The sequence below is a fragment of the Ambystoma mexicanum genome, chromosome 1p, assembly GCF_040938575.1.
Source record: "Ambystoma mexicanum isolate Mex_15411 chromosome 1p, UKY_AmexF1_1, whole genome shotgun sequence".
In the NCBI taxonomy this organism is placed as follows: Eukaryota; Metazoa; Chordata; class Amphibia; order Caudata; family Ambystomatidae; genus Ambystoma; species Ambystoma mexicanum.
The window spans coordinates 5,611,221-5,637,977 of record NC_090921.1 but is presented as its reverse complement, the minus strand read 5'-3'; the positions used below and the strand labels follow the sequence as shown (position 1 = coordinate 5,637,977).

At 46.4% G+C, this 26,757-nt stretch overlaps 4 non-coding genes across 4 annotated transcripts; 2 read left to right on the top strand and 2 right to left on the bottom strand.

The window, feature by feature from the left end:
- Positions 1-10,190: 10,190 nt before the first annotated feature.
- TRNAS-GCU (transfer RNA serine (anticodon GCU)) lies at positions 10,191-10,272 on the bottom strand. The gene has a single exon. It is a non-coding gene; the product is annotated as a tRNA-Ser (tRNA).
- A 1,155-nt stretch (positions 10,273-11,427) lies between these two features.
- Positions 11,428-11,499, top strand: TRNAP-CGG (transfer RNA proline (anticodon CGG)). The gene has a single exon. It is a non-coding gene; the product is annotated as a tRNA-Pro (tRNA).
- Positions 11,500-19,314: 7,815 nt separating this feature from the next.
- On the bottom strand, positions 19,315-19,396 carry TRNAS-GCU (transfer RNA serine (anticodon GCU)). The gene has a single exon. It is a non-coding gene; the product is annotated as a tRNA-Ser (tRNA).
- Positions 19,397-25,809: 6,413 nt separating this feature from the next.
- Positions 25,810-25,881, top strand: TRNAP-CGG (transfer RNA proline (anticodon CGG)). The gene has a single exon. It is a non-coding gene; the product is annotated as a tRNA-Pro (tRNA).
- The last annotated feature ends 876 nt before the right edge of the window (positions 25,882-26,757 follow it).

The following is a 26,757-nucleotide window of genomic DNA, read 5'->3' as shown; positions in this document are numbered from 1 at the left end:
GACAAAAGAAAAGAGCTCCTAAAACTACCATTGTGAAAGGAGCTGCTAAAACATACCATCTGACAGCCACAAGGAAACACCAAAAGGAGATTTTGCTGAGATTACCTCTGGGGCTCTCTATGGCTGGGAAGGCCTAAAAGCTGACTGCATCTTATGGTCGAGTGCTGGGGGACATCCTTCAGAGTGAAGTGGCCACACCCCTGCCCTATCTTTCCAGAGGGTCCTGAAATGCAGCTGCCTTTCCTGAACTTTAAACAGAGGTTTTCAATGTAAGTAGACTTCAGCCTTTAAGTAGGGGGTGGGTCTGAAATCCAAAATTCTTCAATCATCCCAATGTTTGCTGTCCAGCTTCCCCATCACAGTCCTTTAAGTAGGGGGGGGGGGGTCTGAAATCCAAAATTCTCTAATCATTCCAATGTTTCTGTCCAACTTCTCCAACAAAGACCAAAGTAGGAGGTGCGGTCTGAAAAAAAAACTGCTAAATCACCGTGTTTTTTTATTTTGAAGCAAAAGTGTGGGTGAAATCATAATTGCCATATGCATTTGCACAAATTTGTAAAATTAAACTGCAAGCCTTTTAAGCACGCAAGAAAATTGCATATGTAAATAGAATGCCGTCAGTGACCAGTGCTGATTATTCTTTTAAGTGAACTCTATAGAGAGAAATGTATTGTAATTTGTGATTTTCCCAACCCATTGATGTGATTTATTTCTGTCACAAGAAGTTAATTGTGAGCCACAAACAACGTGGTGTGTGTAGTTTAGTCTGATTTCCATTACCTATAATTCAAATAAATACAAATATATTTTTTGTACACCGGCCTGGTTCTTGGCTCATTGGTAGCTCACAGGGAGGGATCCAAGGGGCATGATATGAGGCTGAGAAAGGGCTAAATAGAAGAATTGCCATTACCCGTTTATTGTGTTACACTTAGCTTGGGGGGCAGGGCGGCTCCCTGTGTTGGGGGTGGCCTCTCAATACGCAGTTACAAGGCTACCAGTGCTCTAATATTAGAAGGAGACCATTGCAGAAATGAAGCAAGAGTGCCCCACACAAGAGAGGACACTGAAACTTCAGAAAATAGGATCCCCAACAAGGCACTAAACCAAAAGCACATCCAGTGAGACATCTCCACTGCAGGACTAAAATGAGTGCACCTCACACAGAACAGCCACTACATTTCACCAATAGTAAAGTGTGACCCTCTCTGCTTAACATTGCATTGTAATAACGATTGCGGGATTATATAACAGATCTTTCCATAAACCCTAAACAATATTGAACCATAAGCGGCTCCTTCCGCAATGCCCACTAATTAAAGAAATGTCAGACAGCATTTCCCTTGTAAAGGAGGGAGCGTAGTTTTCAGAGACTTGTAGAAGGTTGTTCTCGGATAGAAGGTTGTTCTCAGGTCAGACATTCCCATTGGTGGATGCAGGCCGATTTCTTGACCTGGGTGAACCGGGCGGCAGCCTGGGGTGCAATTGCCCCAGGGAGCACAATTTGCCCGGTCCCTGGAGGGCAAAATTTCCCAGTTTGTGAGGGATATTGCCGTGGGGAGAGTAGCCCCAGCACAGTAGTGGCAGCAGGTGCTGCGACTGCCTCTTCTGATTGGCACTCACGTACTACGTGACATTACGGAAGTCAGAGACTCTGACAACTTTCGTGCCACTTGGGGTCGGGTGAGGGAGGCTCTGACAACTTTCGCACCCCTTGGGGTGGGGGGCAAAGGCGGGCGCCTTTACTGGTGGCCGCCCGCCTTTGCAATTGTGCAGGAACAAAACACCACAGTGGAATAAAGACATTTGCTTTGAGCGTTCCTGGATTCCCGGACCCTGCACAAAGAAAGAAGAATGCATTGCCTCACTGACTCGTTTGTGTGCAGAACTCCTAAAAAGGTAGGTACAGCCAGATGTTTTTTGAAACTCTGTGTACATAGAGTTTGGTGTTCTTTGGGTCATACGCGTGCGTTCATTCATTTAATTCTCAAACTGATTGTTTATTTGCGGACATTTTTTAAACATTGCGAAAATGCGAGAAACCTCAATGAATTGTACATTTTAAATCTATTGTGTAAGCGAACGATCCATACATTTAAGACGTACAATTCAAGAACTACAAACACTTATTTGTTTATGTTCTCGCTGATGACGGAAACCGCAAGTTTATACAGACACGTTAAAGGAGACATGGCGAGAAACTTCACTTCGCTCAACTGTACAGCTTTGTTTTGCCACTTTCCTTTTAACCATCTACGCTTTACTTTTAAGCAATCTCTTTATGACATTTTATTTTGTAAATCATACATGTTGAACATATTCTACCAACTAAAGGTGAGCAAATATACAATGATTGTATTTACACATTATTTATTTATTTATTTATTTATTCGCATTTGTTAAGCGCACATCAGACCGAAGGCATTGTGGCGCTGGTTACAGTGTTTCTTATACTTGGTTACATACAGTTGTGCCCTTGGTTACATTGGGCAATGGTTATGGTTAAGGTACATGTAAATAGAGAGCTAGAGGGTGTGCAGGTGCGCATGTTAGTTGAAGAGAGCAGTTTTGAGTTGATTCCTGAAAGAGAGGAGGGATGTTTCTGCTCTGAGGTTAGTGGGCAGTGTGTTCCAAAGCTTTGGTGCCAGGTAGGGGAAGCCTATACCTCCTGCCTTGGATCTATTGATGCGTGGTATGATGAGACGGTTGGTGTATGTAGATCTGGTAGGTCTTATGGACTGGGATCTAGACAGAGTGTCGGATAGGTAGGATGGTGCTGTATGGTTGATGCATTTATGCGTTGTGGTGAGGATTTTGAAAGCAATCCTATCCTTGACTGGGAGCCAATGGACAGCTTTCCTAGCTAGAGTGATGTGCTCTCTTTTTGGTATGCTGAGCGCTGCTCTGAGAGCATTATTTTGGGTGGTTTGGAGCTTTGATATGTTGTTCTTGGATGTGCCGGCTAGGAGCGCGTTGCAGTAATCCATCTTAGCTCCAATGGTGGCTCTTGCTATGGACAGGCAGTTATCTTTAGTTAAGAACGGTTTTATTGCATTGATGAGTTTGGTACTTAATGCCGAGGCCGAGACTATTGCGCTTACTTGTTTATCCATAGATAGGGTGGCATCTATGTGGACTCCTAATGTTCTGACTGATGATAGGACTGGGATAATGCAGTTGTCTATGTTAAAGTTAGTGTATAGTGGGTTGAGGTTGGCAAGAGTGGGCTTCTGTCCTAAAATGAGGATTTCAGTTTTCTCCCCATTCAAGCAGAGGCCGTTGGTGGCCATCCAGGCTTGTATGGTGGAGTAGATTAGTTGAAGGGCGGTGGAGTCTTGATGATAGTTACCCGTCATGGGCAAGAGTATCTGCGTGTCGTCAGCGTAATTTGTGTAGGTGATCCCCATAGCGTCTAGCTTGTCGAACAGGGGCTTGGTGAAGAGATTGTATAGCGTTGGGGCCATGTACGAGCCTTGTGGGACCCCGCAGTGGATGATGGAAGGCGCTGCATGAGCTGTGTTGGAGAAGACTTTCATAGCTCTGTTTTGTAGGAATGAGGTTACCCATGAGGCAGCGTCTTTAGAGAAGTGTGCTGCATGTGTTAGATGGTTGGTGAGTGTGCTGTGATCTACCAGGTCAAATGCTGCTGATAGGTCGAGGAGGAGGAGGAGAGCGGGCTTGCCTATGTCGAGAATGTTGGTGATTTCGTTTTTTAAATCTAGAAGGGCGGTTTCAGTTCCATGTCCTTTACGGAATCCAGATTGCCTTTTACCTAAGATTGCGTTCGATTCCAGGTAGTGTTGGATCTTTATATGGGCGGCCTTGTCAAGTAATTTTAGAAGGAATGGGACTGTGGTTATGGGTCGATAGTTGTTGGGGTTCGTGGGGTCAAGTGTAGGTTTTTTTAGGAGGGGGCGCACCCAGGCCTCTTTGAGGGTGTCTGGGACTATTCCTGACCTAAATGATGCGTTGATGAACGCGGTGAGGATGGGTGCGCGCTGCTCCGCACATTCTTTGATAATTTTTGGGGGGCATACGTCACCCTTACATAGTGATGGTTTGAGATGTTTAAGGATGTTGATGACCTCAGTATTGGAGATTTCGGTGAAGGTGAACTTGGGTATGTTGTTGGCTTTGACATTAGGTTTCATGGGTGTGAGTGAGCTTTGCTTGGGTAAGGAGTTGTAATGGTGTGATATCTTTTTTTGGAGGAGGTTTATTTTTTCTAGCATGGCTGTTTGTATGCCTGTACACCAAGCCTCATCCTTGACGATCTCGTCTGGGCATGTGGGAGGTATGGTTAGTTCTTTAAAATGCAGAATAGCTCTTTAGTTTGAGAGTTCGCTGCAGTGATGCGTTGGTTGTATGCTTCGGAGTTAGCTAGGAAGATGGCCTCTTTGTATTTTTTGGCTATGGTTTTGAATATATCTTTTGTGTTGTCGCAGGGAATGCGTTGCCAATTTTTGAGTGCTTGGCGTTTGTCTGTGCGCATTGATTGGAGATCCTCTGAGAACCACGAGTTGGAGTGGAAGGATTTTTTCTCTTTTTTGCTTTCTAGGGGGGCGACAGTGTTCACTGCCCTTGTGTTGGAATCTTTGAATATTTCCGCAAGTATGTTAGGGTCTGATGGGAAAGGGGGCTTTAGACAGGGCACGTTAAGTAGTGCGCCGATGTTGGCTGCTGTGAGTTTTTTGGAACTTCTAGCTAGGGTAGCCGTAGCTTTGGTGGGCACTCTACTGCTCTTGGTGCTGGGGATATCGAAGAGAATGAGATTATGATCTGTCCACGGGAGGCTGGTGTTGGCTGTGATTGCTATGTTGCAATTGTGGTCAGAGATCCAGTCTATGGTGCGTCCTTTAGTGTGTGTAGGCGTTACGATTTTTTGAGAGAATCCTAGATTGTGGAGGTCCTTGGCTAGAGATAAGGCAGCTTTGTCCTTGAGGTCGTTGAGTCCTAAGTTTAAGTCTCCTAAGAGGAGTGATTTCGTGGATTTTTTAATGTTATTTCCTACTAGGTGGTTAATTTGGCCTTGGAAGTTGGTGGCAGGGCCAGGTGGACAGTAAATAGTATGAATATTGATCGTGCAGTTCGGCGAGGGTGCTAGTTTGATCGATAGAATGTCAACATTTCCCTCTTCTTGGTGTGGTGTGGTTCTAATGGGTAGAGTTTCTTTGTGTATAAGGGCAACCCCCCCTCCTGTTTTGGTCAATCTGTCTTGTCTGATGATGGCATACCCTGGAGGTAGGGCTAGAGCGATGGCAGGGCCAGACGCTTGGTAAAGCCATGTCTCAGTAATGGCTAGTATGTCTAGGTCATTAGTGGTTAGTAGATCATGTACTTCTATGGCGTGGGCGTTGAGGGATCTTACGTTGAGGAGAGCGCACTTGTATTGAGTATGGCTGGCGTTCTGAGGTCCTGGGGTGAGAGGATTTGGTGTAGCGGCAGTGTTAATTGGGGTGCAGGGATTGCTGCTGGGTGTATAGACAGTAGACTTCCTATTGTGGTATGAGGTATTCTTCCTATGATAGTAGGGTGTGTTGACTTTCGTGGTACGTGAGCTAAGTCTGTAGTTTCTGAGTGTTGTGTGTGCCGTGTTGGCCTGGTGTTGGATGGGTGCTGTGCGGGCTCTGAGTCTGACTAATCTAATGTTCGAGTCAGGTGTTAGTGCCGTGAGTTGTAGTGGCGGCGTGCGTGTACTGAAGCGGTCCATTATAGTTGAGGGTCTCTGTGAGTGTAGGTCGTGCGGGTGAAGCTCTCTGTTACTACTGAGTAATGTGATCATGAGGGTTAGTAGCGCACATATTAGGCAGGTGTGGAGGAGCGGGGGGGACATACTGAGCAAGTGTTTGTTGCGCGGGGGCAGACTATCACAATTCTGGCAGGCTAACACAATGCTGGCAGGATATCATAAATGCTGGCAGGCTAACACAATGCTGGCAGGATAACACAATGCTGGCAGGATATCATAATTGCTGGCAGGCTAACACAATGCTGGCAGGATATCATAAATGCTGGCAGGCTAACACAATGTTGTCTAGGGGAGATGCTATGCAGTAACATTAGCAGGCAAATGGTAGTGACTTACGGTTACTGTCTCTTCCGTGAGCTAAGATTGAGCTTGTTCTAGCCCATAGTCATTGGCTCAGGTGCCAGAGTTAATGGGTGAGGGCGTTCGTTAGAGGAGGGCAAGCAGGAGGGGTCATGGATTTCACGATGATGCGGGAGGTGTGCTTGCCTGGCTCTGAGGGAGAGGAGGCGTTGGACGGCAGGGAAGCGTCTCGCGCCGTAGCGCAGTGGCGGACAGGGGCAGACAGGAAGGACCCTTGTACTCCGTGGCCCTTGTGGACGTGGGCCGGCTTCCGCCTCCGGTTGATGGCGCCGGCTGAAATAGGAGGCTTCGGCGGTGTGTTGCTAGGCAACCAGGACGCTATGGAAGCGTTTCGATGGCCGCCATTTTGAATATGCTGGTCGGCGGATTCTCGTGGTGCGGGAGCAGGTTGGGGGCAAGATGCAGCAAATGCAGGGGGCCACCGTGCCTGATTGCACGGCCCAGACTGCAGCAGCTGTGTGGAATGGTGCTTTCACGGCGATGTGAGGCCGCGCTCCGACGATCGCTGGCAGCTGGGATCCTAGATGCTCCTGCAGCGTGGATCGGGCCGGCAGCACGCACGGTGCGTGGCTGCTGTTGCGGGCTCCTGCCCTCGACAATTGTGGAGCTGTGTGCCTAGAAGGATATTTGCACAATGGCTGTTTCTGTGTGTACTGTATTTGGGTGTTTAATTGTAGACCACATATATTGCTTGTGTGTGAGCGTGTATACGGATGTTTGCATTTCGTCTTTAATATGCGTGCGTATTTAGAATGTTGTTGCCAATTGCCCTGCATGGCTTAAAATCCCATTGTGTTACTTGGTATTTTCTATATATGCTGTTTTATACTATTGTTAAAATTGATAGCATGTTTAAGTGATTACGAGCCTCACATTCTTTTTTGCACTACGACTGATTCCCAGGAAGCAGATGAATGCATACACAAATACACAAATGCAACATGATGTCTGCGAATAGCCTGACTTAGTATTCTCACGAGGCTAGATACCTACCCATGAGCCCGCTAGAGTTCTTTCATCGTTTCACAAGTACTCCAAGTGGTCCAGTTTTCCCCTCTGCTGCACGAATGTCAAAAACAGATATTTTCTTGTGACCTCCACATTTTATTGATGGCTCCCCCATTCATTTTACTGAAACGCTCATGACAGTCGCAATGGTGGTACTTTTATATTGCAAAAACAAAGAGGTGATGGCTGGAAGGTTTAGAATTAATCTTAACCACTGTCAATGCTCTGGGCACCCTCCAGACCACCGTTCTTCGCCTGCCAAGCCATTACAGAAGGGAAAAACCATATGCAAATCAGGCTTGGCCCCACCCCAAAAGGCGCAGTCCAGCCCGAACTGCTAGGCCACATCCCCTCTGCACGAGACCACAAGCATCCCCAAACATGTTTCGCCCTTGTTGGGGCTCATCAGTGAGGAGTAGCTTGGGTCTCTAGGCCCAGCAGGCACGGGACCCACGTCTGGGCATACCCGTCCCACTCGGGGTGACATAGCAAAAACAAAGAGGTGATGGCTGGAAGGTTTAGAATTAATCTTAACCACTGGCAATGCTCTGGGCACCCTCCAGACCACCGTTCTTCGCCTGCCAAGCCATTACAGAAGGGAAAAACCATATGCAAATCAGGCTTGGCCCCACCCCAAAAGGGGCAGTCCAGCCCGAACTGCTAGGCCACATCCCCTCTGCACGAGACCACAAGCATCCCCAAACATGTTTCGCCCTTGTTGGGGCTCATCAGTGAGGAGTAGCTTGGGTCTCTAGGCCCAGCAGGCACGGGACCCACGTCTGGGCATACCCGTCCCACTCGGGGTGACATAGCAAAAACAAAGAGGTGATGGCTGGAAGGTTTAGAATTAATCTTAACCACTGGCAATGCTCTGGGCACCCTCCAGACCACCGTTCTTCGCCTGCCAAGCCATTACAGAAGGGAAAAACCATATGCAAATCAGGCTTGGCCCCACCCCAAAAGGGGCAGTCCAGCCCGAACTGCTAGGCCACATCCCCTCTGCACGAGACCACAAGCATCCCCAAACATGTTTCGCCCTTGTTGGGGCTCATCAGTGAGGAGTAGCTTGGGTCTCTAGGCCCAGCAGGCACGGGACCCACGTCTGGGCATACCCGTCCCACTCGGGGTGACATAGCAAAAACAAAGAGGTGATGGCTGGAAGGTTTAGAATTAATCTTAACCACTGGCAATGCTCTGGGCACCCTCCAGACCACCGTTCTTCGCCTGCCAAGCCATTACAGAAGGGAAAAACCATATGCAAATCAGGCTTGGCCCCACCCCAAAAGGGGCAGTCCAGCCCGAACTGCTAGGCCACATCCCCTCTGCACGAGACCACAAGCATCCCCAAACATGTTTCGCCCTTGTTGGGGCTCATCAGTGAGGAGTAGCTTGGGTCTCTAGGCCCAGCAGGCACGGGACCCACGTCTGGGCATACCCGTCCCACTCGGGGTGACATAGCAAAAACAAAGAGGTGATGGCTGGAAGGTTTAGAATTAATCTTAACCACTGGCAATGCTCTGGGCACCCTCCAGACCACCGTTCTTCGCCTGCCAAGCCATTACAGAAGGGAAAAACCATATGCAAATCAGGCTTGGCCCCACCCCAAAAGGGGCAGTCCAGCCCGAACTGCTAGGCCACATCCCCTCTGCACGAGACCACAAGCATCCCCAAACATGTTTCGCCCTTGTTGGGGCTCATCAGTGAGGAGTAGCTTGGGTCTCTAGGTCCAGCAGGCACGGGACCCACGTCTGGGCATACCCGTCCCACTCGGGGTGACATAGCAAAAACAAAGAGGTGATGGCTGGAAGGTTTAGAATTAATCTTAACCACTGGCAATGCTCTGGGCACCCTCCAGACCACCGTTCTTCGCCTGCCAAGCCATTACAGAAGGGAAAAACCATATGCAAATCAGGCTTGGCCCCACCCCAAAAGGGGCAGTCCAGCCCGAACTGCTAGGCCACATCCCCTCTGCACGAGACCACAATACTTTTATATTTGACATGCATTTTCTGATAGCACACATTAAACATAGGCCAGGGTTTTTCAATGGGTCATTCATGTAACACAGTTTTGGGACCCCGCCCCCACAGCTTCGATATTACTAAGCTGGTTAAGAGTTAGAGTCTTAAATGTGAGTTCCTTTACAACATTGTAATGATCCCCTGTCACAGCATTATATTATCCCATCAACCTGTGATTTGATTTGATTTTATCGATGCTCGTAGAATGCGGGTACGTGCAGTACATGGTGACTCTAAACGCTATTCTAAGTAGTTTTGCTCCTCTACAAGTCCGCTCTCCTGGTCCCGAGGTAAGATGAATGCACGGCCGCCTATTGGATTATCTGACAGATCACTGTTAAAAAAGATCATGCAAGTGCTTTTTAAATTTCTAGCGCATTTCTTCCTTGTTTGGAACTGGAAGACCAAAACTGCTGTAATCCTGCCTGGTACACTCTAAGATCATGGTAAGAGGAGCTTTAGTAAATTGAAACTAATAAAGAAATACTTGCCTCCACAATAGCCGAGGAAAGGCCATCAGCCCTTGCAATACTTTCAATTGAGAGTGAACTTGTTGAAAAAATTGATTATGCAGCAGCAATAAATGCTTTTGCAGCATTAAAGTCAAGGAGAATGCCCTTAACATAGACTAAAAATTGACATTAAAACTTTAAAAATAGTATTTACTGTTTGTGTAGTCTCTTTGTCAGAGGAGTTACTGCAAAGTTATTGAATCCTAATGTAATAAAACCGATTTCATTTGTTTAGCAGTGATTTATAGACTTTGGGTAGGATTTACTTAACAGTGTACTTTGGGAGTGGAGCTGGGGCAGGCACTAGATGTGGTGGGCGCATTTTAATGTTTCGCCCTGAGCACCAAAACCAAATGGATTAGAAACTGCCCTGGATGGATGTTTTGGATTGCCAGAGTCATTAGCATTAAACTGTAGGGCAAGGTAAATCGACAAAGAAAAACTGTAGTTAACTAGAATCGTGTTCCTTTTTACTAGATAATTACCCATACATATAATCATTGGTATTTATTTTAAAAGGTCGTTTCCAAAGAAAAGACACGACGAGGATGGGATTCGAACCCACGCGTGCAGAGCACAATGGATTAGCAGTCCATCGCCTTAACCACTCGGCCACCTCGTCTGTAGAGTCTGTAGCGCGGTCGGCACCTTTTTATTGATGAAGGATGTCAAGCAGAAGCGTTCCGTGTGAGCGGAAGTGAATTACTCCTCCTGCACCCAACAGCACGCTCGGCGCTGTATGACCGTAGTGCTGCATGGTGGCCGGGCAAAATTGGCGAGCTAAAGTATCGTTACTATGAATGATATTATACTCACTCAGTAACTAATACAAAACCGCTCCTGCATTCCCATGTGTTATCGTTTACACGACATCAAGGAAAGCCTCCACTTCGTGTTCCACAGGCGAATCACGGCTATTTTAAATGGAGTCAGAAAAGGTGTTCTCAATAGATCATTGGCCTGGTTAATATCACTGGGAAGAGGGATGTGATTACCTGTCACCTGGAGGCAGAGGTGTCTCTAAGAGGCAACACAGTCACTGTTTCTGACACTGTCTGAGACACAAATGTCACTGCAGCGGTCGTTATGAGTTAATAATGTCACCAAGACTGACAGTGAGAGGCAGTGATAGCACTGACCCTGTCATTGAGAGACAATCATAGTCGCTGACCCCTCAATAACAGGTAAATGTGCCCATCACTCAGAGCCAACAAGTCATTGTCCCTATTTTTGAAAGATGGCTATAATGTCACTGTTCTTGTCACTGATAGGCAGTGCTGTCACTGAACTTGCCACCGAGAGCCAATAAAATAAATTACTTTATAAATGAGAAGCTGTGAGACAGCTGACCCTGTCAGACAGAGCCAACAATGGTATATGACATTTATAACGCGCCTATACACAAGTACAGCTGAACCCTATCACAGAGAGCTAGTGATTAACCTGGCCATGCCCCTTAGTGGCAATGATGTCACTTACTAGGACACTGCAGTGTCCTAATATCACTTACACATCTGGTGAGTGTATGCCAATGACCATGCCACTGTATCAAAAGACTGTGAATGACCCTTTCACTATAAGGCAGTGATGCCACTAAACCTGTTGCTATGATGTCAAGGTTCCTGGATGGCACAGTTGTTACTAACCCGTCACAAAATACTTCGACTTTACTGGCTCTATGACTTAGAAAACAGCAACCCAGTGAGTACCTCTGTATGATATTGAAGGTGACGTATACCTAACATAGAGGAGAGTACATAGCAGACAATATCACAGTGGCTCGTTGGTCTAGGGGTATGATTCTCGCTTCGGGTGCGAGAGGTCCCGGGTTCAAATCCCGGACGAGCCCTTTTATCATAGTCACATTTTCACTTTTGTTTTTTATATTTTTTGGCCTCAACACTTTCTGATCACATTAATGCCGCCACATAGCGATAGTTTGTGTTTAAAGCTAAGCACCTTTATATTTATAAATAAAACAAATTACATTGTAGTGAGGTCTCAGACATAAGGTTCACGCCCACCTCATGTTTACTGTCAGTCAACATGTTCTTAAAATGCGATGTTGTTTTTGTGACTACACTTAGCTAGTTATAACTAAGAACCATGGGTAAAAACGTCAAAAGACTTTTCCCCGAAACCCTGTTTGTAAGGTTTGCAACAAAACAAGCGACTGAAAATAAACTATCAGGTTAAAAATAGCACGTGTTGTGAAGCGAGGAGGTTTCGCAACCCTGGAATATTGGCAAAGGCGAAAAAACAACACAGTCTAAATGCTCCCACCTCCCAAAATGAAGCCTATTTTTAAATAATGGTTTGGTAAGTGCCAAGGATGAGTGTGCACGTCCTTTTTGAATAGATTTGCATAACAGCCTGGCAGCTAAGGGGTTAATATAGTGAGAGTAGCTCTATAGGCAAAGTAATTGCTAACAGTGTATTTCTTGTGAATCAAAATGTCAAAATGTGTTATTTATAGCATTTGTAATGCACTTGGGTTTTATATAGGGTGACTGTGATTAATCAACTTCCGGGGCACCAGTGTTCCATGGATTGGATAAATATTGGTTTTTAAACCATCAATCAGCCCCACAACTCTAGTACACCAGAAGGGATCGGAACAGATTGCAAGCACAAGCAAATTATAAACCTCCTTGTCCAATTTTGGTAACATGGACGGAACAGAGGGCTTATCTCCGGAGGGTCGTGGATCATCGGTTAGTGTGAGGTTGCAGCCTTTGATGGAGGCTGCGAGTGCATAGGCCAAAGCGCGCCTGCTCCAAGGAGACACAACCACACCATGTGGGTTAAACAGTAACTGGTTTATTCGTGTGCTCGGCACGCTCACATCAACAATGGTCAGCTGACCATATCACGACCGCCGCCCGGTGGTCGAAGTGAGTGGGAACGGTTACAAAAATGTAATCCAAGTGCAGATTGGAAAAGCACATCACATTACTGGCTGAGAAATAAAATGTAGCAATTTCCCTGACACTGCCACCAATCAAAATGTGGTGCACGTGTCGGGGAGCATGGTATCACAAGTATGACACTGACACAATGGGTACAATATGTAAAAACTTTATTGAAGTTGTTGGGGCTGAAAAAACTCCTACTTTGCCCTATAACTAAAATGGGAGTAGTCTCGACCATCAAACGATAAACAAAACAGTCCTAGTGGTGTCTGTCAAATCAAAATGGCCTATGCTTACAAAACCTAATGCCTGCCCTATATCTTGTACAAAAGGTGTATAAAGGAGAAATGTATGCAAAGGAAAATTCAGTGTTCAAAAGAATAAATGTGGTTAAACCAGCTCTCCTTCCTATGTTAGCTTTTAACACAATAAACAGTTCCACAACGTCAGTTGAGGCCCGCCTGGCCTCCCACGTTAAAGTTCTCTTTTCCTGACTTCTAAATAATGCTTCAACAAAAAGTTCACGTAGGTCCCTCTCTGTCGGGCTCAGACCTCTCACAACAAAGTTCAACAAAAACTTGCAAGAGGGCCCTCTTCCACCAGTTTATTATACTTCGGGTTCCTTTTGCGGGTTCGGCCCACTTTCGGATGCCGAAAGCTTTCGAATGTGCATGGCTTTGTTTACAGACCACCGCTGGACCACTTCGACTCAAGGTTCACGGTTTCATTTTCAGTAGGGAATTCTTGGGGTTTTTGACCCGCTGCTCTTCTCCCTTGGTCCGTCGCACTGCTTCAATAGGTTTGCCTTTGCCCAAGAAGTTCTGCCTGTACTCTTGTTCTGCCTTGCTCTGAGTGTGTCTTTAGGTTCTGCCTTTTATTCGTGTGAGGAGAGCTAATTGGTATCAGGTGTGCACACTTAGAGTCAAGTGCCTGACGTTGCCTGACCCGATTAGCGGGACATGTTTAGTACGATGTGTGGAAGTTAATGTTGTTAATCTCAGTCACCCTCTTCTTCCTTGGCACAGTGTTTGTGTAAAGGGGACGGGTGAGTTGGGACCTCAGAGAATCCTAAAGAATGGGATGGGTTGGATAAACAAAACAGGATATAAAACCGCATATCACCATCGGCTGCCTCACCCCCCACTCCCCGAAGACCCCTCAACCAGGTGATCCTCCCGCACTGCTTCACCCCCAGGGTCTGGATCCAAAGGCGATGGCCATGCCCTGGTCATCTGCGAGAGATATCCCTGGGGACTAGCGGGTGAGACACCCTCTGGTTTCTCACAAATGTGACAATTCAGGCCCACTTTTCAGCAGAAAAATTAACAGCAAATAATTAAAAGTGTGTTTTATTAATGACTGAAAGAAACAGTCTTGCGCTTTCAGCGCAAAAGCAAAGTGAACTCTGATCAGTAAAACGCACTGGGTGTTAAAGAATAAAGGCTGATGTTAGAAAACACGGTATGTGGGTGCCTGTCAGCCAAGGACAATGGGCAAAATTCACAAATGGCTACTCCCACTGCCAGCCTAGTTTGTGCATCCAAACTGTTTACAACTGCAATAAAATGTGGCCCAATGGCTGTCGAAAACAAATTTTCCCTACACCTGCTGTCATTGAAGGCAGTTCTGAGCAAGCAAATGCTTTAGCCAGTGCATGACAGGAATGTGGGGAGGAGGATGTTTGTGTTGCCAAGGCCCTAGGTTTTATGATCTGCAGCCACCAACTTCAAACGGAAATGGCCCAAGATGTCGCCCTCACAATTATGACAGCCGAAATGCTTGACTTTTGGTTGTTTTAAGCACCCCATTTACACCACATATATATGTGGGCGGGGTATGGGATATGATAGTAATATAGAGGGTTGTGGGGGTCTCCCCCCACCTATCTATCTGGTATATAAGGGGTTTAATTAAAAATATTTTAAAAGTCTCCATTTTGGCCGTCGCAATTATGTGTGGTTGCAGTGATCACATAGATCCCTTCAAACAACCAACTTCAAACAACAAAGAGACTCATAAAAAGACTATGGTCACAGGCTGGCCGAGAGACACAATTGGCCTACAGAAAGGGAAGCTAATTTTTGCACATATGAAGATTCCCTTTGTTTAAATGGACTGCCACAGTTGTTGCATTTTCCCAGAAACCACACATCACATCGATTACATTCATATTTAATTTTTTAGATAATTTCAAGGCGCTTTTTGTGATATAACATTTCTCCATCTGCTACTTAGGGATTTGTAATGACCAGCTAAAAGGGGTTCCTGGCTGCTCTGAACATGTTCCGAATGTAAGAGTTAGCGAATGGGTGGAGGGTAAAATTAGGTATGTGGGGAATAAATTGCATGTTCCAAACGATTATTCTTTTTGTAAAAACTCTGGTAAATTGCCAAACGGGTGTGCAAAATGGTGCAGACCTGGCTGTCATTTTATACAATTCCCCCTGATTAGCTGAAGCGGAATATAAATCTATTTATTATGGAAATTACTAGTAAATCACAAAGTGTTGACACATAACTAGATATTTGCCAAAATTTGACATGAAACGAAAAAAGGGGATTTCAAAGGGGAGTTGCCATAGGTCTGTTCCAGACTCCTAAACCAATCCTTTAGGAGAGGCTGGTTTTGGGAGGAGAGAGAAGGGTAACTGTCCAAACCTATTTGCAAAGTTCCATAGATTGTAAACTTTATGGTGTCATCACTGCTATATAAAGTGGATGCACTATGAGGAAAGAAAAGAGCTCCTAAAACTACCATTGTGAAAGGAGCTGCTAAAACATACCACCCGACAGCCACACGGAAACACCAAAAGGTGATTTTGCTGAGATTGCCTCTGGGTGGAGATGTCTATGGCTGGGAAGACCTAAAAGCTGACTGCATCCTATGGTGGAATGCTGGGGGACATCCTTCAGAGTGAAGTGACCACACCCCTGCCCTATCTTTCCAGAGGGTCCTGAAATGCAGCTGGCTTTCCTGAACTTTAAACAGAGGTTTTCAATGTAAGTAGACTTCAGCCTTTAAGTAGGGGGGACAGGTCTGAAATCCAACATTCTTCAATCATACCAATGTTTGCTGTCCAGCTTCCCCAACACCGTTCTTTAAGTAGAGGGGGGTCTGAAATCCAAAATTCTCTAATCATCCCAATTTCTCTGTCAAACTTCCCCAACACAGACCTTTAAGTGAAGCCGGGTGTGAAATCCAAAATTCCCAAATCATTCCAATGTTTCTGTCGAACTTCTACAACAAAGACCAAAGTAGGGGGTGTGGTCTAAAAAACAAACTGCTAAATCACCCTGTTCTTTATTTTGAAGCAAAAGTGTGGGTAAAAATAATAATTGCCATATGCATTTGCACAAATTTGTAAAATTAAACTGTTAGCCTTTTAAGCATGCAGGAAAATCAAAATTGCACAGCATTGCATATGTAAATGGAATTCCATCATTGACCAGTGCTGATTATTTTGTTAAGTGAACTCTATAGAAACCAAAAGTATTGTAATTTTTGATTTTCCCAACCCATTGATGTGATTTATTTCTGTAACAAGAAGTCAATTGTGAGTCACAAAGAAGGTGGTGTGTGTAGTTTATTGCTATTTCTATTACGTATAATTGAAATAAATACAAATATATTTTTTGTACACCGGCCTAGTTCTTGGCTCATTGGTAGCTCACAGGGAGGGATCCAAGGGGCATGATATGAGGCTGAGAAAGGGCTGAATAGAAGAACTGCCATTACCCGTTTATTGTGTTACACTTAGCTTGGGGGGGCTCCCTGTGTTGAGGGTGGCCTTTCAATACGCAGTTACAAGGCTACCAGTGCTCTAATATTAGAAGGAGACCATTGCAGAACTGAAGCAAGAGTGCCCCACACAAGAGAGGACACTGAAACTTCATAAAATAGGACCCCAACAAGGCACTAAACCAAAAGCACATCCAGTGAGTCATCTCCACTGTAGGACTAAAATGAGTGCACCTCACACAGAACAGCCACTACATTTCACCAATAGTAAAGTGTGACCCTCTCTGCTTTACATAGCATTGTAATAACTATTGCAGGATTATATAACTGATCTTTCCATTAACTATAAACAATATTGAACAATAAGCGTCTCCTTCTGCAATGTCCACTAATTTAAGAAATGCCAGACAGCATTTCCCTTAAAAAGGAGGGATCGTAGTTTTCGGAGACATGTAGAAGGTTGTTCTCGGATAGAAGGTTGCTCTCGGATGAGACATTCCCATTGGTGGATGCAGGCATGTTTCTTTGAACTGGGCGGCTGCTCGGGGTGCAATTGCCCCGGGGGGGGGGCACAATTGCCCTGGTCCCTGGAGGACGACATTTCCTAGCTTGTGGGGCACAATTTCCGTGGGGAGAGTAGTTGCAGCACAGTAGTCGCAGTAGGTGCTGCCGCTCCCTCTTCTGACTGGCAGTCACATACTTCTTGACATTGCAGAGGTCAGAGGCTCTGACAACTTTCACGCCACTTGGGGTGGGGTGAAGGAGGCTCTGACAACTTTTGCACCCCTTGGGGTCGGGGGAATAAAAGGGCACCTTAACTGGTTTGTGTGCAGAACTCCGAAGAAGGTAGATACAGCCCGATGTTTCTTTAAACTCTGAGTACATAGCGTTTGGTGTTCTTTGGGTCATACGTTGCGTTTATTCATTTCATTCTCAAACTGTTTGTTTATTTCCAGAAATGTTTAAAACATTGTGACCCTGCGAACGGTCTGTGGATCGTGCTCCACAGATCGCTCGCTTACACAATACATTTAATACGTACAATTCATGAAATACAAACCCACTATTTGTTTATGTTCTCGCCGCTGACTGAACCGCAGGGTTGATACAGATACGTTAATGGAGACACAGCGAGGAACTTCACTTCACTCAACTGTACAGCTTTGATTTGCCATTTTTTTAACCCTCTATGCTTTACTTTTAAGCAATCTCTTTATGAATTTTTTTTTAAATCACACATGTTGAACATATTCTACCAACTAAAAGTGAGTAAATATACATTGATTGTATTTATACATGTTCCTAGTAGGATATTTGCACAATGGCTGTTTCTGCGTGTACTGTATTTGGGTGTTTAATTGTAGACCACATATATTGCTTGTGTGTGAGCGTGTATACGGATGTTTGCATTTCGTCTTTAATCTGCGTGCGTGTTTAGAATGCTGTTGCCAATTGCCCTGCATGGCTTAAAATCCCATTGTGTTACTTGGTAATTTCTATATATGTGCTGTTTTATACTATTGTTGAAATTGATAGCATGTTTAAGTAAGTACGATCCTTGCATTCTTTTTTGCACTACGACTGATTCCCAGGAAGCAGATGAATGCATATACAAATGCAATATGATGTCTGCGAATAGCCTGTCTTAGTATTCTCAGGGTCACGGCGTGTACATGTCGCTAGATACCTACCCATGACCCATCTACAGTTCTTTCATCGTTTCACAAGTACTTCAAGTGGTCCAGTTTTCTCCTCTGCTGCATGAATGTCGAAACAGATATTTTCTTGTGACCTCCAAATTTTATTGACGGCCATCCCCAATTATTTTAATGACATGCTCGTGTCAGTTGCAAACGTGGTATTTTTGTATTTGACATGCATTTTCTGATAGCACACATCATTAAACATAGGCCAGCGTTTTTCAATGGGTCATTCAAGTGACCCAGTTTTGGGACCCCGTCCCCACAGCTTCGATATTACTAAGCTGGTTAAGAATTAGAGTCTTAAATGTGAGTACCTTTACAACAACCTTGTAATGATCCCCTGTCACAGCATTATATTATCCCATCCCCCTGTGATTTGATCGATGCTCGCAGAATGCGTACGTGAGGTACATGGTGATGCTAAACTCAAGTTCCTCAGAATTTATGGTTGAAGCCACATTTAATTGTGCCACTTAAACTTGAGAGCTATTCTAAGTAGTTTTGCTCCTCTACAAGTCCGCTCTCCTGGTCCCGAGGTAAGATGAATGCACGGCCGCCTATTGGATTATCTGACAGATCACTGTTAAAAAAGAACTCACAAGTCCTTTTTTAATTTCTAGCTCATTTTTTCCATGTTTGGAGCTGGAAGACCAAAACTGTTGTAATCCTGCCACATACTACCTGCCTGGTACACTCTAAGATCACGGTGAGAGGAGCTTTAGTAAATTGAAACTGAAAAAGAAATACTTGCATCCACAATGACTGAGGAAAGGCCATCAGCCCTTGCAATACTTTCAATTGAGAGTGAAATTGTTGAAAAAATTGATTATGCAGCAGCAATATACGTTTTCGCAGCAGAAAAGTTAAGAAGATTGCCCTTAACATAGACTAAAAATTGACACAACACTTTAAAAATAGTATATACTGTTTGTGTCGTCTCTTTGTCGGAGGAGTTACTGCAAAGTTATTGAATCCTAATGTAATAAAACCGATTTCATTTGTTTAGCAGTGATTTATAGGTTTGGGTAGGATTTACTTAACAGTGTACTTTGGGAGTGGAGCTGGGGCAGGCACTAGATGTGGTGGGCGCATTTTAATGTTTCGCCCTGAGCACCAAAACCAAGCGGACTAGAAACTGCCCTGGATGGATGTTTTGGATTGCCAAAGTCATTAGCATTAAACTGAAGTGCAAGGTAAATCGACAAAGAAAAACTGTAGTTAACTAGAATCGTGTTCCTTTTTACTAGATAATTACCCATACATATAATCATTGGTATTTATTTTAAAAGGTCGTTTCCAAAGAAAAGACACGACGAGGATGGGATTCGAACCCACGCGTGCAGAGCACAATGGATTAGCAGTCCATCGCCTTAACCACTCGGCCACCTCGTCTGTAGAGTTGCAGCGCGGTCGGCACCTTTTTATTGATGAAGGATGTCATGCAGAAGTGTTCCGTGTGAGCGGAAGTGAATTACTCCTCCTGCACCCCACAGCACGCTCGGCGCTTTATGACCGTAGTGCTGCATGGTGGCCGGGCAAAATTGGCGAGCTAAAGTATCGTTACTATGAATGATATTATACTCACTCAGTAACTAATACAAAACCGCTCCTGCATTCCCATGTGTTATCGTTTACACGACATCAAGGAAAGCCTCCACTTCGTGTTCTGCAGGCGAAACACGGCTATTTTAAATGGAGTCAGAAAAGGTGTTCTCAATAGATCATTGGCCTGGTTAATATCACTGGGAAGAGGGATGTGATTACCTGTCACCTGGAGGCAGAGGTGTCTCTAAGAGGCAACACAGTCACTGTTTCTGACACTGTCTGAGACACAAATGTCACTGCAGCGGTCGTTATGAGTTAATAATGTCACCAAGACTGACAGTGAGAGGCAGTGATAGCACTGACCCTGTCATTGAGAGACAATCAAGTCGCTGACCCCTCAATAACAGGTAAATGTGTCCATCACTCAGAGCCAACAAGTCATTGTCCCTATTTTGAAAGATGGCTATAATGTCACTGTTCTTGTCACTGATAGGCATTGCTGTCACTGAACTTGCCACTGGGAGCCAATAAAATAAATAACTTTATAAATGAGAAGCTGTGAGACAGCTGACCCTGTCAGACAGAGCCAACAATGATATATGACATTTATAACGCGCCTATACACAAGTTCAGCTGAACCCTATCACAGAGAGTTAGTGATTGTTAAGGGCTAGCGCAGTTCGGGCGGGCGGCTCACACATAAATACACAGAGCCGATGTGCCATACAACTTTCCTTTATTTCTTACAACTGGCAACTGCCGGAAACACGTACCCGCCACTCCCTAACCCCAACGTCATGTCCTCTAGTCCTCTGCGCGCGGGAGCCTCAACCAGGCTCCGCCCACATAACAATGTGGACTCGCGGACATCACCCCCCTTTTTAGCATCAGCGTCCTTACCCCATTTCTTCTATGAGGCAGAGTGGCTTCATGCGGCTCCTCTGCGGACGCCTTGAGCTTCGGGGTGTTGTCCACCCCTGGGCCGGACATTCAGTGTTCTGCTCTCCTTCGGATTCCTCACCATCTCCTTGGTATGGTTCGTCCCACATTCTTTCTTCTTCACTTTCGCTGTTTCTTTCCACTGCCCCTCTTGAGGTGGGGGCTACACGCTTGAAGTATGATATGTTTCTTGTTACTGCTGAGCAGTCATTTCCTTGTGCAGTAATCATTGTGCCTTTCTTGTGGGTCACGATGAGTGGGGTGGGCGCAAAGGTGGTGTCTTCTTTTCTCATTTTCTGTTGCCGAAGCCACACTTCGTCTCCCACCTGCACTGGTGCTTCTCTCGCTCGTCTCTTGCGGTCAGCAGCCTCCTTCATCTTTTCCTTGGCTGCATCATCGTTATTCTTGGCTTCTTGTTCCAGCGCTGTCATTTCTGGTGTTCTGGGATCGTCTGGTAGTCTCGTCTTAATTGGTCTTCTAAACATTAAGTCCGCAGGGCATATCCCTGTTGTGCTATGGGGTGTGTGTCGGTATTCTCTCAGCAATTGGTTGATGGCCTGTTCGAATGATTTGTTCTGGATGCTTGCTATTTGGAGAGTTCTTTTAATGGTGGCCATGAACCTTTCGACCATGCCGTTTGCTTGCGGCCATCGCGGGGTGATCTTGCGGTGTTGGAATCCCATGTATTTGGCGAAGTTGTGGAAGTCGTGACTTGCAAATGTGGGGCCATTGTCCGATTTTATGATTTTGGGTATCCCATATGCCGACAGCATTCGGTCCAGGGTCAGGATGACACTGGCGGTTGCGCTGCTCTCCACTATCTGTGCATCCGGGAAGCAAGAGTGTTCGTCCATGAGAACTACCACATGGGTGCCATCTCTGAGGGATCCAAAGAGGTCCACAGCGAGTTCTTCCCATACTTGCTTGGGCAGCGGTGACATTTGCAGTGGGTTGGGTTGTGGGGGTGGCGCTACTTGTGCGCAGATATGGCATCCCCCCACGATGTTGTCTACCAACTTGTCGAGTTGTGGGAAGCAGACTTTTTGTCGGAGGAGGCGCTTGGTGGCTACCACTCCTTTGTGGCCCTCGTGTGCCAAGTGCACTGTCCGTTCCGGAAGCTCCTTTGGGATCACTACTTTACATCCTTCGAGTATTATGTGATCCTCTACCACTGTTAGTTCATCTCGCACCTGATCGAGCCATTTGACCTCCTCGCGCACCGTCTCCGCTTCGGTCCTCGCTTGTTGTCTCATGAGTGTTTTCTTGTTGGTTTGTAGGCAGTGTCTCACGATTCGGAGGGCTGGATCTTGCTCGGAGTGCATGTTTAGCTCCGGCCACCCTACCGGCAGGGGCTGCAAGTGATGTATGATATAGTTTATGTAAGCGTCCGCTATGGATGGTTGTGACTCTGCCGGTCCTGTGGGGTGTCGGGACAGGTAGTCCGCCGGGTTTTCGTCCTTACCCGAGCGGTGTACCACCTTGAACTTGTAGTCCTGTAATCGCAGGCCCCACTTGGCTATCCTCGGGGGCATTCGTGCCCTCGGGTCGCCATATATCGTCAGTAATGCCTGATGGTCCGTTACTATTGTGAATTCTTTTCCGAATAGCAATAAGTGGAAATATTCGCAGTCCCACACTACTGCCAAGCTCTCCTTTTCCGCTTGGGAGTAGGCCTGTTCTGTGGCAGTGAGGCTCCGGCTGGCGTAGGCCACAATGTAAATGTTGGGCGGGTCCATGAGGTCTTTCTGGGTAAGCATATCCCCGAGTCCTACCAGGCTGGCGTCGACGATTATTTCTGTCTCTCTCCCGGCGTCGAAGTATGCCATGTCTTCTTCATGTGAGATGGCATTCCTGATGTTCTCGAATGCTTTCTGACACTCCGGGGACCCGGTGAAAGATGCATCTTTACGGGTGAGTAACCGTAGCGGGTTACTTATGGTGGCGTAGTCCTTCAGATATCTGGAGCAATAACTGGCTAATCCTAAAAATGAACGCAGCTCTGATGTGTTTTTTGGGGCGGGGCTGAGTTCAAAGCCGTGTCTGGGCGCATTCCCTTTTCCGAAAAAATGTGGCCAAAGAATCTCAGCGCTACTTTAGAGAATTCGCACTTTGCCTTGTTCAGTGTAAATCCTGCTTCTTTCAGGGCCTGACACACCCTGTGCAATGCTTTGTCGTGTTCGTCCTGGGTCTTGCTGTATACAAGTACATCGTCGGAATAGTTCAGACAATTGGGGACGTGTCTGATCACTCTGTGTATCTCCTCCTGAAATATCTCGGCTGCCGACGAAATGCCAAAGCTGAGTCGTTTATATTGGAATAAGCCGAGGTGGATCACAAACGTGGTGATGTATCTGCATTCTGGGGCTATTTCTATCTGGTGATATCCCTTCGTTAGGTCCAGTTTCGAGAAGATTTTCGCCCCGTGTAGGAGGTGGATCATATCCGTTATTCGGGGAGACAGATGTCTTTCTCTTTCAATGGCTACGTTGGCTCTGCGCATGTCGACGCACAGGCGTATGGATCCATCAGGGGATTTCTTTGGACGGGGACACTGGGCGATACCCAGGGTGTGGGGCCCGCAACTGGTTCAATGACGTTCATTTTGATGAGTTTGTCCAGCTCCTCCTCCACTTGTCTTTGAATGTTGATCGCTATGCCGCGATAATGTTGTGCCACTGGTTCAATGTTCGGGTTGATGTGCAAGTGCACTTTTCTGTTTTTCAGTTTTCCAAGACCTCTGGACATTTTGGGGAATGTTCGCTCAATGGCTTCCAGCTTGGCAAAGTACTTATGGGCCATCAATTGGTATAGGATATGTACTAGTCCCATTTCTACTGCTGTACGGAAACTCAGGATGCACCCGCTGTTGGTTTCGGTTTTTATGATATGCAGGGGGATTTTCGCCGCATGGTCCTTGTGTGTGCACCAAGCCGTGATCGCGTCCTTGCATGGTAATGGCATTGTCGCTCCATATGGGTAGATGTCTACCGTGGTCTGCTTGATTTTCGGCGGTGGGGTGAGCAACTCATATGCTTGTTCACTTATAATGTTGACGGTTGCTCCCGTGTCAATCAGGAATTGTAGCAGGATGTTGTTGACGTGCAACGTGAGAATTGGGCTGTGTTGGGTGGCCGTGTTGTTGTTGAGTGTCCATACATACTCCTTTCTCCTCTGGTCATCCTCCGACGACGGTGTGTCGCTGCTGGTGGGGGAGCGCATCTCAATGTACTGGACGAAATGTCTCCTTTGAGAGCGTCTGGACCCTTCATGTGACCGCCTGTCTATGCGAAGCGGTGGACCCTTGCGGTCTCTGTCCCCTTTTCTGGGCGTATCATGGTCATCCTCCCTCCTTAGGGTGGTTGGGCTTCGCCGTGCTGTTCTACGTCTGTCCTGGGTGCGTTTCCTGTTCATGGTGGAGCCCGGTGCATTCTTGCACATGGCGCGATAGTGGTCCATACCCCCGCACGAGGCGCACTGTTGTCCCATGGCGGGGCATTCCCCCGTGTGCGGATATTCATAACTGCACCTGTAACAGGTGGCTTCTGGGCGTTTGCCACCTTGGCTAGGGGCTGTGTACAGTCTGTTGATGACATCGGGATTGCTCGTGGATTGTTGGATGGTGACTTTGCCTAAGTTGTCCAGTTGGGATTCTACAGCCGCTTCCATGCAAGCGAGTGCCAGAATCTCGTCCAGGGATCTTTGTTTCTGCAGGTGTTGTTTGCGGAATGGTTGGGATAGACATCCGGCAATTACCTGCGATCTAAGAGCTTCCTCATTCGAATACCTGTGAAACTCACAGTGTTTCAATTTGATGCGGAGTCGCATCACAAAGTTGTCCATAGATTCACCCTTCTCTTGTCTTGTGGTATGGAATATGTGGCGTTCATAGTCAATATTGGTATGCGGTGCGAAATATTGGGAGAGTTTGTCATGAAGTTCACCATAAGTCACCGTTTCAACGTTGAGCAATTCATCCGCAATGTCCCTTACCGCTGGGCCTACTGCCATGAATAGTGTGTTCTTGAGCCTCTCATCATCCTTCAGTCCTATGGCCCCGGCATAGAACTTAAAGTCTCGCAGCCATGTGGTCCAGCGGGGTCCTAGATTTGATGTGTCTCTTATTTCGAAAGGGCTCGGCATGTGCATGACTTGTGCTGTACCCCCTGCCGCCTGTGCCGGTTGCCCATCTCCTTGTGCATTGTCAGCACTCCCTGATGATGATGCAGTGGCTTGGGCTGTGTCTGACATTGTTGGTTTATGCTTGGTACCGTGATTTGTAGCAACCAATGTTCTTACTGTAGGTGGGGATCCTTTTGTGAGGATGGCCCTTGTGTCTCCTTATGCTGGTGCCTGTAGGGGTCTTCCTGGGGTTGCTTGCCCTCCAATCTTTCTTTTGCTTGCCTTGTGAAGACGCTGCCTACTCGCCCCTGCAGGGACCGATGCGTGTGCAGCAGCTGGTGGGCGTGGTAGCGTGTCAGGTCTCCCTTCCCCTGTACACTCACGGGAGATTCTCCTCGTGGTGGGGGCCCCCGTGCTGGTGCTGGCTTCCATGTCGCTATACTGGTGTGAGCGTGGCGTTGTCCGCGTGTAGCGGCCGCGGTGTGTATCTCGCGTGTACAGCTGCGTGTGCTCCGCTAATGACACGCGTCTCTTCTGTGTCTGCGTAGCAGGGCCGGCTTCCGCTGTGATCCGCTCGAGCAGGGGAGGCGCGCCGACGCGCTGTGCTGCTCGACGGCAGGCCTCTCGCCTAGGCACGAGTGGGTTGGGCACCCCTCGTCGCCATTGTTCAGGGTTAGCGCAGTGCGGGCAGGCGGCTCACACATAAATACACGGAGCCGATGTGCCATACAACTTTCCTTTATTTCTTACAACCGGCAACTGCCGGAAACACGTGCCCGCCCCTCCCTAACCCCAACGTCATGTCCTCTAGTCCACTGCGCGCGGGAGCCTCAACCAGGCTCCGCCCACATAACGATGTGGACTCGCGGACAGTGATTAACCTGGCCATGCCCCTTAGTGGCAATGATGTCACTTACCAGGACACTGCAGTGTCGTAATATCACTTACACATCAGATGAGTGTATGCCACTGACCATGCCACTGTATCAAAAGACTGCGAATGACCCTTTCACTATAAGGCAGTGATACCATTGAACCTGTTGCTATGAGGTCAAGGCTCCTGGATGGCACAGTTGTTACTAACCCCAGTTACAAAATACTTTGACTTTACTGGCTCTATGACTTAAATTACAGCAACCCAGTGAGTACCTCTGTATGATATTGAGTGACACATATACCTAAGTAGAGTGCCAGAGCACAACGGCTCGTTGGTCTAGGGGTATGATTCTCGCTTCGGGTGCGAGAGGTCCCGGGTTCAAATCCCGGACGAGCCCTTATTTTTTATATTTTTTGGCCTCAACACTTTCTGATCACATTAATGCCACCACATAGCGATAGTTTGTGTTTAAAGCTAAGCACCTTTATATTTATAAATAAAACAAATGACATTGTAGTGAGGTCTCGGACATAAGGTTCACGCCCACCTCAGGTTTACTGTCAGTCAACATGTTCTTAAAATGCGATGTTGTTTTTGTGACTACACTTAGCTAGTTATAACTAAGAACCATGGGTAAAAACGTCGAAAGACTTTTCCCGAAACCCCTTTTTTAAGGTTTGCAACAAAACAAGCGACTGAAAATAAACTATCAGGTTAAAAATAACACGTGTTCCGCAGCGAGGAGGTTTCGCAACCCTGGAATATTGGCAAAGGCGAAAAAACAACACAGTCTAAATGCTGCCACCTCCCAAAATGAAGCCTATTTTTAGATAATGTTTTGGTAAGTGCCAAGGACGAGTATGCTCGTCCTTTTTGCATAGATTTGCATAACAGCCTGGCAGGTAAGGAGTTAATATAGTGAGAGTAGCTCTATAGGCAAAGTAATTGATAATAGTGTATTTCTTGTCAATCAAAATGTGTTATTTATAGCATCTGTAATGCACTTGGGTTTTATATAGGGTGACTGCGATTAATCAACTTCCGGGGCACCAGTGTTCCATGGATTGGATAAATATTGGTTTTTAAACCATCAATCAGCCCCACAACTCTAGTACACCAGAAGGGATCGGAACAGATTGGAAGCACAAGCATATTATAAACCTCCTTGTCCAATTTTGGTAACATGGACGGAACAGCAGGCTTATCTCCGGAGGGTCGTGGATCATCAGTTAGTGTGAGGTCGCAGCCTTTGATTGAGGCTGCGTGTGTGTAG